Source organism: Cupressus sempervirens, chromosome 11, assembly GCF_028749045.1.
Source record: "Cupressus sempervirens isolate cs-2001-9-10 chromosome 11, ASM2874904v1, whole genome shotgun sequence".
In the NCBI taxonomy this organism is placed as follows: domain Eukaryota; kingdom Viridiplantae; phylum Streptophyta; class Pinopsida; order Cupressales; family Cupressaceae; genus Cupressus; species Cupressus sempervirens.
The window spans coordinates 315,793,418-315,806,994 of record NC_143128.1 but is presented as its reverse complement, the minus strand read 5'-3'; the positions used below and the strand labels follow the sequence as shown (position 1 = coordinate 315,806,994).

The following is a 13,577-nucleotide window of genomic DNA, read 5'->3' as shown; positions in this document are numbered from 1 at the left end:
TAAATAAATGATGTGCATATGGAGATTATTTGTCTTTCCCATATCACATCAAATGATGAAATATTTATACATGAACAAAGAAACCAAATAATACAATATTGATAAGGTGGTTCTTCTAGAGCATACATCCCTAAGAATTCCTACATAATCCATGAAAAAAGATATACTCTAGAACATGTACCTTGTAACACATGTCCTTTGGTGAAGTGGGCTATCTTAGCTATCTAGAGACTACAAGATTATCAATGGAAAAAATACACCTATTTCAACCTAAAATATGAAGAAAATAATGTTCTCAAATGATATGTGTGAAAAATATTCATATTCATGTGGATACGTGTGACAAAATATAACAAAAAAAGGTTCCAAACCTGCAAAAGTGACATCATTTTCCCATCTTCTGGTCATTTTTCCCTTGCATCCAAAATAAGATTACATCACTCTAAATCAAGAATGTGTGTGCAGCTACATTCTATATGCATGGACAATAGGTGCAGTTGAAAAAATGCACCACGTTTACATTTATTCAATAGGTCTATTAAGTTTTAAAAATTATAGACCGTCATGAGCATTAGAACTCTAGTTGTTGTGGCTGAGAGAATTCCCTCAGCAAGCCAGCACATAGAAAGTCTTGATTTGTTTGCATGCTGAGGACATTATCGTTGCCTATAAGAGTCAAAATTACAATGCTTGTGAACTCAAAATACCTAATTCAAGACCTATAACAAAAATGAAAACCTGATGCATTTTTCAGGTCCACCTGATGTCCTATGCATATGAATTGAAATTGCATATTGAACTGTGGCCTCCTTCTACATTGCCTAGAACCAAAAGATTGACACAGTTAATTGTCATGCAATCATAGGTTAATGTTGAGCTTCACTTGATTTTGAGAATAGTTTAATATTCTCTACTAATCAGGTCTAACCACGTGAAGGTGGAAGTTCATTTGGCCCCACCCCCTCACCCCCCACTAATATATAAATTCCTTGTTAACATCTAAAAATCATTCATTTTATTAATAAAATGTCATATTCATGAATTATCACATGATAACATTTATTAACACGTAAGTTTTATTAGAACATTCACATTCACATTAAAACATAAGATTCATTAGAACATCCATTAGAATATTCACATGAACATTAAAACATAAGATTCATTATAACATTCAATAGAACATAATTAAAACATTGAGACATAAGCATCATTCATTATCAAATAAGTTACATAAATGAGAATTATTTATTTTTTGTCTTTTTCTTTTTTTTGTCCTTCCCTATATTGTTGCAAAGGCATATCCATGTCGTCATCGACATTTCTTCTCGCCCATGGACATGATATTGTTGTCCTTTGTAAAGGTGGGTCCTCTGCAATAACAAATAAAAGGGTTAAATTTAAAAAATTCAAGACTTTAAAGAACATAAGTGTAGTGCTCTTTACCTTGTCCAACCACATTATCTTGCTCGACAATGTGAACCTCAACATGCTCATTAGGAACAACTTCTACATTCTTTTCAACTGCAATACAAGATGTTTTCTTAGTCCCAACACATATTATAGTTAGATTTGTATTACTACACTAAATTCAATTTAAAATGTTTACTTGTACTAGTAATTTAGAAATAAAAAACTGAATAGAAAAAAATATACCTTGAGTACTAAATGCACATTCGAATCAACACCTCCATGGTGCTTGGATGGTGTATCGCAATTGGCAGGCCGCAATTCAATGTAAATAATTAGTGTATTTATCAACAATATATACATATAAATACAAGACAAATATTGAGAAATGTTCATCATTCAATTTAATACATACATATGTACATAGGTAAGTACATACATACATACATACATACATACATACATACATACATACATACATACATACATACATACATACATACATACATACATACATACATACATACATACATATATATATATATATATATATATATATATATATTCACTTTAAAGTTTTAAACAAATATATAATCATTGTTTCCTTACTTAAAACAAATATAACGAATTATATTTTTGAAACTTTATATCAAATACAGTAATTGCTAAAGTATTCAATTTGAAATAAAAATCAATTGACTTATTTACCTCATCAATCGATCTAGCAGAATAACCTTGTGCACTCATTGCTTGGAGTCATTCAGCCATAGTTGTATAGCCTTATCTATAGGCTTTTTTCTTGTCCTCTTCAAAAGTTATTTTTTTAAAACTCCAAGGCCTACATTTTTGCTTGGTATCATGACTTTTTTTTGTAATCAATTTCATCAAGACCAAATTGTTTACAATTTATAAGTATTTGCATGTAATTTATCATTTACTTATACTTACAATTCGTGCAACAATTTTTGAATACCCACCCAAGCCAAGCTTGTGTTGCACCTGCTTCTATTTTCTTGCTTCAGTTGCCTTTGATGTGTCAAGCATCCTATGTAAAGTTTTAAATATGTTAGATCACATAAGTATTAAGATTAATTATTACATAATTTCATTCTTAATATTATGATATACCTTCTTTCCTCAGGTGGTACTATTTCTCCACCATGTCTTGTGCTTTTCCCAATGGCATCTTTTTTAAGATTCTCCCACTCAATAATAGAAATATAGGGGGGCACTCATAATAAGGGTTTTGTTCCATTTGGGTCCTATACTAATATACTTCAATCCTTGGCCTGCTTTCTCAAGGAGCCTAAGTTTTTTAAAGACGTTGGGTCCAAAAAGTGTTGTCATGGCATCAATGAGTTTATCCTTTAACTCTTTAGGTTGTAAATTCCACCTTTTAAGAAAAGAAAAAAAATTTAGATTCAGAAGTGAATTACTTTTTCATTTACTTGAAGAAATTGATCAAAGGAAATATGATCTAGCAATTAAATCAAAATACGATACCCTGTGTATGATCAGCCCAACTATGTGCTAACATTCATCATTAATTTTTTCATAAAATAGATTATTCCCTGCAAAATAATAATGGGATTAGTAGTTATTGCAAGGGATTGCATGAGAGGTTAGTGCATTTGATTATGAGTATAAGATTTTATAGTAAAAGAAAGGATCAATCTTTAAAGTACCTAGAAGTTGGGCTACTCTCAAGGGAAGTCCATCTTAATTGCTCATGAGAAATTGATCACAATTTGTTAGTGTTCACGTACATCTAACACAAGTACATCCAGGAATGTCCTCATCACCTCTTGCATAAAATTAATCGATTATTTTTAAAAATACCCCCTAAGAAATAATAGTTCAAGTGAAATAAGCACATGAAAAATGAGAGGGAGAAAGAGGAATCTACTTACCAATAGGCATTACCATCGCATATGTGGCCATGCTACATGTTTCTAACATTCTAGTTGGCATTACCTCTGTGATTTTGTTCCTTGTAGTAGGCGACGTACTAAACATAGGATCAATGCTAGGTGTTGAAAAATAAAATTGTTAGAGCATTAAAAAAAAAGAATTTTTAAGAGCTATTAAACAAAATATTGTTTGAGCAAAACACAAGTGTAGGATAGAACATGTGATGTACTTGAACCACCTGAAGTATCTACATATGGGGCATATCCCTTTAAACTATTTTGTATCCTCTGTAAAAATAACACATGCATTTTATTTAATCACATAAATAAAAGAGTATACTATAAAAACCATTATTGAACTTTTGTTATAATTTAAAACTACATTAATACTTATTGTATAAGTCTAAACTAGGTGCATCAACTCATCCTCTCTCGTATGTATTTGAGGAGTATGAGATCGAATTGGTGCCAATCAACTTAACTCTCTTGATAGTACATGAAGGATCTTTTGCATGCAGCCATAAGATTAGCGGCTAACACAAAATCAATAATGAATAGATCATGCTCATCCTATGGCTCCTCGTGGACTACTTGTTCCTTTCCCTTTTCCTGATCAGCACTCATTTGTGAGAACAATATTATTAGCGCTATATTTAAAATCAATCCAAAATAATAGTGAAGAATAAAAATAAATTAAAAATATGCATTAACATATTTCTTGTATCTAATCTATACAACAATAATGAGTTTTACCTATCATGAAGAAGAAGTCTTGTGAGAACCATCATCATCATGTGTATCATGTGGTTGTTGATCCATTCTATAGCCCTGTATTTCAAAAAAATCATTGAGACATATTAAAGCACGTGTTAGTATTCTAAGTTAGCAACAACAACAAAAAATTAATGGTGTGTTGGATTCATTGATTGGAGTTCATTTTAAATGTGCATAGTACATATCACCTCACCCATTATAGTGGCTTTGTTTGTATCTATGAAATTCCAATTGTAATCAATAAGAAGCTCTTTGCCTCCATGTATTGATTTTATCACACATACAAATACACGATTTCCCTCATGAGCCTCAAATATGCAATTGGGTCGCTTCTTAGTTAACATGGGTTGTGTACTATTTATAAAACCTGCAATATTCCTTGATGCTTTTGGCCTTTCATCAATCTATATAGCTATTGTTTTACTTTGTTCACTAACTTTTTTTCATATGCTTTGTCAATCTATATACCTCCACATTTTTTTAATCTAAAAATCTACATCCAACTAGTGTAATCATAGCAAGGTCCGACATACTCCATCAATTCAAAAACCTTGTTGTAAGAGACATTTATGTCATCCATGGAAAATAGGCTCAAACCATGTAATGAGGATGGTGTTATGCGATATATCCTCTCTCCAACACAAAAATTAGTGTTTATTGGAGGAATTTCATTAAGGAACCATTGTTTATGTAGGTGTTTGTACCTAAAGGGAAGATCAGAGTTGCCTTCACTCTCAACATCATAAGAACATGACCCCCCTTGAGCAAGGAAAAATTTCATGCACTTACTAAATTTCTTTTTGATATTTTGACTTTGAGTCAATCTCCTTGATTTAGACATACTAAATGTCTCACTTTCTTCTTCAATTCCTACATTTTCCTCACTCAAGGAAGACAAATTTGACAAATACTTATTTGTTGGTACCTACACTCCATGAAGGAAGAGAGATAGGTGGCAATGAGAGAAATGTTTTACAAATGGTAAAAGACATTAATCTCTATGGGATGTACTGACTTATACCTGATGATCCATGAGGCTATCTGGGATAGTCATAAAAGGGCTTCCGATTTCTGCATATGTAAATCAATTGTCTTATGTTAGCTAAAAAAATCATGATACATATACTCAAAATTACATCGAATATTAGCATCACATATGAATTATAAACAATTAAAGGTACATGACAAGTTAATCAAATTAATCATTGATCTATGAAGAACTCAATATTGAATAACATAGGCATTGATCACATAACTGTACATTTCATTTATGTCATTGATAATCAAACCCCCTTCAATGTTAGCTAATCACCTCCCCCCACCCTCCATCATTGATATTATTCTTCATCCATCTTATCTCAGGATCATCTTCTTCATCAACATCATCACCACCACTATCATCATCATCATCATCATCGACATCATCACCACCAGCATCTTGGGTTCTTTGGCAATCTTGCATCAACCAAAAATATTTTTTATTTATTGCTCATGTATGTTGTTCATGGAATGGCCCTTGTTGTTTGTGTTATCTCTTTATGTGCAATTATTCATCTAATAAGGACCTATAATGGATCACTCTCCTATGTTCATAGAACTTCATTTGATCTCACTAAAATGTTATCCTTCTCTTTGTTTGACGCATGTTCATTTCCCAGCATATCTAGTAACATGTGGTTATTTTCTTCTGGAAGGTTTTTTTGATTTCAATGCTTTTTATGGCATTCAGGATCTTTTCTTGGATCACGTGTGGACCTATCTTTGTCCCCATAGATGTTATTTTTCTTAATTGTTTGGTCTCTATTTATTCCTTTGGGTGAGGACCTATATTTTTAAATAAATGCACCTATTAGGTTGACTTGTGGTCTTGGTGGCTATATATGTTTGAGATTTAGGATTAGAGTAAGTAGTGCAGAAATAGTACAAGAATGATAACATAAGTTTGGCTCTGTAAGCTCGAGCTTTAAGCTTGCAGATGGTATTTCATTTTTATATGGCTACAACCAGGTAGGCCTTATGCCTGGCATGTTTCCAAAGCATTGTCTCATCATATATGCATTTGGAATTGATATATATCTAGTTTTTTCTTCTATATTTGTGTTGGCTTCCATGTGTATTCTCTAGCAACCAATGGTTTGTGAATCTTCTTGGGTTCATCTCTCCATTCCACCTTATTTCATTAGCTTATGTTGTAATATATCCTTCTTTAGGGAAAAAGTATTTGCATGACCATCATGTACATTGTTCATGTCAAACTTCCATAGCCTACCCAAAAATATATGGCATGCATCCATGGGTATGATATCAGATAGTACCTCATCATGGTAGCTTCCAATATTAAACTTTGTTAGGCATTGTTCAATGACCATGACCTTGTGGTCATCTTGCACCCAAGAAATCTAATATGAATGTGAGTGTTTTTGTCTCTTGAGCATTAACTTTGTGACCATATCCCCTGACACCAAAATTTCAATGCTTCCATCGTCGATAATCACATCAGAACACTTATCCTCACACTTGCACCTAATGCAAAAAATACTCCTTTAATTAGGTTCATTCACACCACTTAGTAGGACTCTTCATTAACTAGGACTCTCCTCTTTCAGCACCTTCTGAATGTGATGATTTGGCATCTCATCCACATGTATAACTCTTGCCTAGTATTCGGTCCTCTTATCTATCCTTTCTTGGAATTGAGGAAATTCAAATGCTTTAAAACCTTCTTCTCTATAGTGAAAATTTGTTCTATGAAAGTCTCATTTTCATGATCCTTGTCCTCTTCCTCTTTGATCCCTATTATTCTGATCATGTAAATGATCAAAATTGTTTCCCCTCTAATTCTCACTACTTGTTCATCTTTCCCCTGTTATTCTTGTTCATCTTTTCCTCTACTCTTAGGGAAAATGGGTATGCCTCCTTAATATATTTCATTCTTACAAGATTTGAATCCTCTCGAATAGTTGGCCTTAGCCCATTAAGGTAATCGACAAATTTCTCCTTTTCATCTTTCACATGGCCTATTTTAATGAGGACTCGACAGAACTATTTTGTATACTCTTTGAAAGGATGGTTGGCCATAGGGGGTGCTCCTCCAAATCTTCCCACTTTCTTCAACCTTTGTATTTTTTTCAATAGATCAAGCTCATAATCCATGAGAAGGAATTATCGCTTCAATTTATCCCCAATTCAATCTCATCTTATGATTTTATCTTTTCCTCTTCTATTTCTTTCCAATTGGATCTCCTACTACCAAATCTATGCATGACCCTTCAGTTTAACCTTCACAAACTTGACCCTATCAAGATCCTCAATATCCTAATACTCAAAATATTATTCTAATTCATTTATCTAGTTGATCAATTCCTTTAGGTTGATATTTTCCAAAAATGTGGAAACCTCAATCTTAGGTCTCTTCTCAAGTTCGGAAAGAGCCCTAAAAAGCCTTTCTTCCGCTTGGTTCAAAACTTCATCTCCTCCTTCTTGATCAACTTTTTTGTCATCGTCACTTACATCTCTTATAGCAAGATTTATCTCTCTACAAATTTGTTCTTGTTCTTGTAATGCTTGCATTTGACTCTAGAGGGTTCTAACCTTAGGTACACGTCTATGGATCTTCTTCCATGTTCCCTTCATGGAGGAATTTTTGTGCTTATCACTTAAACCCTAAACCACGTTCTTGGTGTAAACTACCTCACAATTGGCAATGTGTCTATACACTCAACTCAAACCATGGTCATAGTGCAAACTACCTCATAGTCAACAATTTGTCTACACACTCAAGAAAAACCTACTTTGATACCACTTGATGAAGGGTGCTACCCTTAATACCACAAACATATTACTAAAATATATAAACAAAAACAATTTGTGTTAGAATAGAATATGGTCTTCTTATTATTTCAAAAAGTATGGAATTATAGATTTTATAAAAACAATATGAAAAGTCACATGGGGACCTTCCTTACAATATTTTTGAAAGAGAGAGTTTTGAACCACCACCTAGAAGTACCCTAAACGACCTATGTGCCTTCCTTGTATAGGAAATTTTCCATTTCTCAGGAAGGTTCTAGACATTAGCCCTAAACTTTGAGGCCAAACAACCCTAAAAATATGTTATTTTAATACATAGAATCAGCTCAAAATAATTACAAATTATATTTACATGATTTTCGGGTAGCCCAACTTTAGGAGACCATAACTCAAACTATTGACCCTATTGGCTATTATAACCCCTTTTTAGAAATGACACCTTTTGTTCCATAGTGGTTGATCATGCAAGCATCCTTTAGTTGGGCTTTGACCTTGTTTTAGAACCTCTAAGGTCTTTAAAACTAAGCTCAAAGTTTTTATACCAAAAATTCACACAAAATATTTGAAATAAATTCACCAATACATAAGATATCTAACAGGATGATATATCTAAGATGAACTCCAATCTATAAAAATAGAACATTTTGAGCTCCTATGGTTGATGAAAGAGCATCCTTGGGCTATTGGAAATCTTGCATTCTGAAAAATATGTTTGTTCATTTTTTGATTTCCAATTATCTATCTGATAGTTTGATTTGGAAAATACTTATTTATCATTTCTGTATTTTGAGAGCTTGGCTTCATATTTTTGACCTATCATCGATCATTGTCCTAAGTGTGCATAATTTAATATTACTACTGGTGGAAGTTATGCTCCATGTTCTCTGGTGTTGATTTCCTATGTTTCTCTTCATACGATGCCTAGTATTTAATTTAGTGAGGTTCTATATTTAAAAATTAGATCTAGGAAGATGGTTAATGTGTGGACCTATACCTAAGGACACATAAGGTTATATGATGTATCATGTATTTTGTCATTAACTCATTGAGCATCAATCCTATATTGTATAACATGTTTCCCTATTGGAGATTGTGAACTCAAAGATGACCTATGTGTCCTAATAGCTATATATGTAATGTCATTGAGTCTTAGAAGGGGGAAGAAAAATGGTTAGTACAGAAACAAGATAGCTCAAGAGTAGTGATTTATGGCTTGTAATCTGGAATATATTGGTCATACCCAGGAAGGCCTTATAGACTGACATGTTATATGCGAGTTGTCTCATTGATTAGTATTCAGATGTGTAATTGAAGATCTTTTGTTAATAAAGAAAGTTGTTTTCAATTGTTTCTTGTTATACTTATGTTGTTTTTGTATTGTTGGGAGTCTAGTCATCTCTTTTAGGGATACACATGCCTTGTACTACATGAGAGAATATAAGAGTGTAGTTTGATCTGGTTGGACTTATCAAAATGAGGGGTGATTTGATTATGGTTGATTTGATTGTAGTTACACTTGGTGGACTTGCCAAGACCTAGACTTCTTGGTTGTGAGGTGGCAAATCATTATTATGATTCACAATTGTAGAGGACTTGTTCAAGTTGTGTTGGAAGCTTTTTATAGACCTATTGAATCTTGTTGGTGAACGGATCGTTGAAGTTTGAGGTAGTTGCACTTTGTTTTGATTTAGTATGCCACCTAAAAGGATGAATCCTAGGAGGTTGGAACATATGTTTGAAGAATTAAAGGTAGAGATGAGGAATGAGATCCAAAATATCTTGAATGGCATGAGAAGGAATCCTAAAATAGAAGATGAATACATTGAATCTATCGAATATCTTGAAGTACCTAAAGTAGAGATCCCTATGGAAGAAGAAATATTGTTGAGAGATATGGCATAAGTTGGTAAGAGTCATAGAATGGAGATATAAAATTATTTTGGTTCTTTAGATTCTAAGAAATTGATAGATTGTATAAATGAACTTGAGGATTACTTTGAGCTTGAGAATATTGTAGATTCACAGAGGGTTAGGATAGCATAGACTAAGTTGAAGGGTCATGATGCCTTGTGGTAGAAAGAATTGTAGAAGGAAAGCGAAGATAATGATGAACCTAATATTAGTAGATGGAAACTGATGTGGGTGTGCCTTGGGTCAATGAACAATCTTGCATTAACCAAAAATATTCACTTATTTTCTATACCATTTTTTTATTCAAGGAATATTTGTTGTTGCTCGTGGTTTCTGTGTGCTAAAATATTGGCACACTTCTATGAATCATTACATGTAAGAAAACTCAAGAATGAGCCCTCACAAATCGATCCATAGCTCCCTACTCATAGAGTGCAAGGGTTTGCAATGGAGGCCCTCAGTTTGACCTATTTTTGTGCCCATGCAAGTACACCATGAGATGAGAGATTCAAAGAGGAAAAGCAAGAATGCTAGTCTCCATGATCTTCAAATATGCATGAAAGAAAGATCTAATCTATCAATGAAAAATCTAAGCTATGAAAATAAGATCTAATCTATGAATGCAAGATCTAAGCTAAAAGCCCATGATGGGTGCAAGAGAGAAAAAGACAAGAAAATAGAAGTTCTTCACAAAAAGCTTTTGTATTCAAACTCCTTCAAAAATTTGTCTTCAAACCTGCAGCATAACGATAGCATAATCATGGGTGTCTAACATGAGGAGAGGGCTCTCCCTTATAAAGGAAATTATGGAGGTGAGAGGCTTCTCACAACCAATATGGGATAATAGAGCTTGATCCATGTGAGACAAAATTCCACCAATGAGAAAAGAGGAGTGGTTGAGAAGAAAGTGGTGATCCATGTGAGACAAGATTCCACCAATTAGAAAAGAGAAGTGGTTGAGGAGAAAGTGGAAAGATAAATCCCACTTAGATCACATTTTTAAGTGTAGAGAAATTAAATAAAAAGAATTTATTTTATTTCCTTTTTTCATCAAAAGAGATATTTAAGTGGGATTTTTATTTAATTAAAAGGGAGCAAGTTCTTTTTAATTAAATAGAAGATATTTAATTAAATTAAAAGAGAGGTTTTTCTCTTAATTAATTAAATGTGGATGAACTGTTTGATTAAAAGAGAGGTTTTCTTTTAATTAAATGGGGATTTTATTTTATTTAATTAAAAGAGAAGATTTTCTTTTAATTAAATAAGACTTGGAATAAAATGATCAATCTTAGAAATGAAATAAATCGAATTTGATCAAGGAAATTGATTTGAATTGATTTAATAAAATATTACAAACCATTGATTCAGAAAATTTGATAAATTGATAAATTGAATAATGGGGGCCCATAGTCTAGGCGACCATTTTTGGGTGCATACAGTTTCAAGTTGTGCATGTTTGGCATCTTATTATGGATCTACTAGTGATCCTTATCCTAACTGCACAAAATCCAATGCTCATTGTACTTGGAGTTATGTGCCTCTTTCTCCCCTTGTTTTTCATTATGTGTTTCATGCAGCACATTCTAGAATTTCTTTTAGCATTTTTTTTTATGATGGTGTGGCATATTGCACGATTGAAGGACATATCTTGAATCATGTGTGGACCTATCCTTAAGAGTATAGATTAAATTTTGATCATTTTTTGGTTCATTTATTTTCTCCTCCAAGGCAAGACCTACTTTTTAATTAGATGTCTAACAAGCTAACTTGTAGTATTGTTGGTTGTATAAGAGATTGGGTTAGAAGTAGGAAAGAGAGTTTTGGGGAGAGAAGTAGAAAATATAGTAGAGAGTAGGTGGAAGACGAAGAAGGAGAGCATTTAGCTTTGTGAATGTAATTTATTTGTATTGGCCACAACCCAAAAGGCCTCACAATCGGGCATGATGATTGTATATTTTATCATGAGAGTGGTCTAATCAATCAATAAATCTCTTAGTTCTTGATGCTAATTAAGTATTTGATTCTATGTGTACTCTAGACAGGTTGTTAGGAGACTAGAATTCTCGGCTTTCCCCTTTCATCCCTGGGTCAGGTGGTATCAAAGCTTAGTTTCTTTCCTTGTGAAGATTATTATCATGGAGAACCTTAATTGGATTGGTTGTAGGGTGGAAGATCTAGATTCTAACCTATAACTTGCAGAAGGTAATGATCTTGCAAGAACTATTGTTAAGATGGTTTGAGGTAGAGGAAATGCAGAAAATGTCATTATAGATATGTTAAGGTAAATTGTAGCAAGTCTTGAAGCTATTGAGACAACCCAAAGAAGAGGTGTACATCTTGACGATGTTAGTGATGATGAAGAAGTGGCTTCTAATCTGAATCTTGAAGGTGAAGTAGAACAAAATGAGGAAAGGATTTTTAGAGTTTTGTTTAGGGAAAACTCCAAACCTGCTATTGAAATTTCTTGTTATGATGGAAGACTTCAGACTAATGTAGTGTTGGATTGGATCTCTAAACTAGAAAAGTTGTTTGAGTATGAAAGTATCCCTGATAATAAGAAGGTAAACACAGTGGTCACCAAGTTGAAGGCTCGTGCTTCACTTTGGTGGGACCATTTGCATACTTAAAGGCAGAAAAGAGGAAAAGAGAAGATCAAGACATGGGCAAAGATGATTGTTAAGATGAAGAACAAGTTCCTTCCTCCACATTACCAGGTTAATATGTTGAGGAGAATGCAAAATCAGAGATTAAAGTATATGATTGTGAAAGAATATAATGAGGAATTATATAGATTGGATATCAGATCTGGATATGTGGATGATGAGGTTGAGAAGGTGGTTAGATACTTGAATGGTTTGAGGACTTCAATTCAAGATGAGATTAGTTATGTTAAGTTGGATAGTGTGCAAGAAGCATATTAGTATGTCCTAAAGGCTAAGGAACGGCTGACAAAGAAAAATGATCAAAGACAAAGAGGAAGAGGTGCCAAATTTCAAAGAAGGGGTAGAACCTATGGAGAAAGTAGCAGATCTGACACTACAATGCAAGATAAGGGTACGACAGAATGGAAAGAGGAACCTACTAGTAAAAGAGGTAATTACACTAGTGGTAGCTATACTAGTTACTCTAGGAATACTAATAAAAATGGTAAGACATATGAGAGATCTTGGTCTAAAGGCTCTTGTTTCAAGTGTGGAGAAATACACAGAGCCTTTGAATGTACTAAATTTGGCAAGAAAATTGGAGGTAATAGCAGAAATACTTTGGCTTGTGAAGAACTTGTTGAATCACCTAAAGAAATTGAGCATGGTGAGAACCTGATGTTGAGAAGAATCCTATGGAATGAGGAAACTAATGAAGAACATGTTCTGAGAAAGAACTTATTCAAGACTAGATGTAAGATTTCTAGAAAATGTCACAAAGTGATCATTGACAATGGAAGTTCAGATGATTTGGGATAAAAGGAGTTGGTTAACAAATTGCAATTGCAGAGATTGAGACATCCTAAGCCTTATCATGTTGCTTGGATTTAGAGGGAGCATAAGTTACTAGTAAGTAAACAATGCCTTGTTAAATTCAAGATTGGAAATTACTATGATGAATTTTTGTATGACATTATGCCTATGGATTGTTTTCATATTATGTTGGGTAGACCTTGGTAGTTTGATAGACAAGCTTCGCATGATTGTAGATTGAATGAGTATAGTGTTTGGGTTAATGGGAGGAAACAAGTATTGTTAACTTTGGTAGAGAAACCTTATG

At 33.3% G+C, this 13,577-nt stretch overlaps 1 long non-coding RNA gene across 1 annotated transcript; it reads right to left on the bottom strand.

Moving 5' to 3' along the window:
- Nucleotides 1-1,161: 1,161 nt before the first annotated feature.
- LOC149529390 (uncharacterized) lies at nucleotides 1,162-1,726 on the bottom strand. Its single transcript, XR_016359204.1, has 3 exons — nucleotides 1,657-1,726; nucleotides 1,447-1,524; nucleotides 1,162-1,373 (listed from the first exon to the last, which is right to left on the bottom strand). It is a non-coding gene; the product is annotated as an uncharacterized LOC149529390 (long non-coding RNA).
- Between the last annotated feature and the right edge of the window lie 11,851 nt (nucleotides 1,727-13,577).